The following is a 2,500-nucleotide window of genomic DNA, read 5'->3' on the forward strand; positions in this document are numbered from 1 at the left end:
AATGATGATAATAAAAAGCGAACTCACTGCACTTTTTGCCATTGTATCAAAGTGTTGGGTCACTCTTGGTCATGATAATGATGGTGCAAATGGTTATGATGCTAATGATTTCAGCAGTGATAATGGCAATCATAGTGATGAAGATGATAAGAATGTAAATACCGATAGTAGTGATGGCTAATGATGAAATAAAAAATACGGTTGCACCTAAACTTGTGGCGAATCAACAACACCAAGCGAATCGAATCGATTCAGTTCATATTCGATTCGATTCGCTTGGTGTAAACGCGCCCTTATAATGACTTTGACTGTTATAGCGATAAACAAATGCCACTAATACTGCAACTAATGATTGAAATATAGTAATAATGATATTGATGCCGATGGGGAAATCACAAATTCGAAAATAATAATTATTCTAATAATACGACAAAAGTAAGAACGATAATAATATGATAAGAAATTATGCAATGGTTTTAGCCTATATATCTGTTGTTACTTTAACAATACAACAATAATAGAATATTACATACATCATTGATAGCAATAACATTGAATCTCTCTCTCTCTCTCTCTCTCTCTCTCTCTCTCTCTCTCTCTCTCTCTCTCTCTCTCTCTTTCTCTCTCTCTCTCTCTCTCTCTCTCTCTGTCTCCGGGACGTTGGCTATTTTTGACCTTGAATATAAAATTATTTTAAAACTTGAATAGTGACCTAGGAAAATGGGAGAAAATCATCGTGAAAACGTATTTAGAGAAGAAACAAACATCAAATGAAGGTTAAGATTCCTTACAAATGTAACAGTAAGAATTAAAGCCAACGAATAGATTTTAACGATGGTTTTAACATTAGGAAAAGATGGAGAGAGAGAGAGAGAGAGAGAGAGAGAGAGAGAGAGAGAGAGAGAGAGAGAGAGAGAGAGAGAGAGAGAGAGAGAGAGAGAGAGAGAGAGAGAGGAGGTGGAGAAGTGGAAAGAAAAAGATATGTAGAGAAATAGAGAAACCCAAAATATAATTCATTTTGCTGAAAAGGAAACAATGATATTGGAAATAAAAGTGAACACAGTATCTATTCCCAACAGAAACAATAATAAATAGTCCATATAAGTTTCTTCTTCAACACTGTAACACATTTATCGTACGGAAAGAGGGAGAGGCACAATCACACAAGCAGAGAAAGAGAGAGCTGGAGAAAAAGGGAATTAGACACGAATGATAGATAGAAAACGAACGACTGTCGCTTGTCAATCAACTGCACAGGGATCTTTAACACCAAGTAGGCCTATCATTATGAATGCTCTTATTGAGGATAAAATACATTACAACCTATATATTCATGAATCTATACATAAATCATCATGAGCAAGAGTAAAATCATTTACGTAAGAAACGCACATACTTGTACACATAAAAATTCGTAATTACTGTATTATTCAATGAGAATTGTTATTTGTAAGCCTACATCTCATATTCATAACACACAATCTTTTCATAACAATCATGATGATAATGATATTTGTTATTTTTGCTATTAATAAAAAAACACAATTATAATAATGATAGTAATAATATTGACAATGATAATAATGGTAATAGCTAGAATATATAAAATCATAATAATAATAATAGTAATGATAACTCCAATAATCAAATATTCTAGAAATGATAATAAAAGTAGGAACAATGAACTAACGCCACCAATGGTAAGAATAGTATAACAATGATAATGATTTTGTTACCAATAGGAAGAGGATAATGTTGATAATAACAATGATAGTAATAATAAGAATGATTGATCATGATAACACATGAAAAATAATAAAATAACATATAGCAAAGATATTAGAATATATAATTGTGTTGTGTAATCTTGCCTTCTGTCTCTCTTTCTGCTGTTATAATTATGATAATAACAATACCAGTAATAATAATAAGGTTAAAAACATACAATAACAATATATAACTCAATAAAACGTAAATCTCTCTCTCTCTCTCTCTCTCTCTCTCTCTCTCTCTCTCTCTCTCTCTCTCTCTCTCTCTCTCTCTCTCTCTCTCTCTCTCTCTCTCTCTCTCTTTCTCTAATATGGGTAACTTGTGGTGTGATTTACTCCGATTTGATATCTATCTATTTGATACACCTACCAAACTTAAGATCATAAATATAACTGAATCACAGTGAACCAAAATAGAAACGGCGAAAGACATAACGAAAGAAACTGAAAAATCAGACTTGAGTCCGGCCTTCGGACGCCTCGCTGAGAAAGGACAGCAGCAGTTGCCAGATTTGCCAGAAAGGAAAACGCTTGATGTTATCAAAAAAATGTCCCACAAGCTGTATCCTAGAGAGAGAGAGAGAGAGAGAGAGAGAAAGAGAGAGAGAGAGAGAGAGAGAGAGAGAGAGAGAGAGAGAGAGAGAGAGAGAGAGAGAGAGAGAGAGAGAGAGAGAGAGAGAGAAGGGTTTTATATGAATTGATCATGATGAAGATGATCAAATTAAGATATA

The sequence above is a fragment of the Penaeus vannamei genome, chromosome 3 (assembly GCF_042767895.1).
Source record: "Penaeus vannamei isolate JL-2024 chromosome 3, ASM4276789v1, whole genome shotgun sequence".
Classification (NCBI taxonomy): Eukaryota; Metazoa; Arthropoda; class Malacostraca; order Decapoda; family Penaeidae; genus Penaeus; species Penaeus vannamei.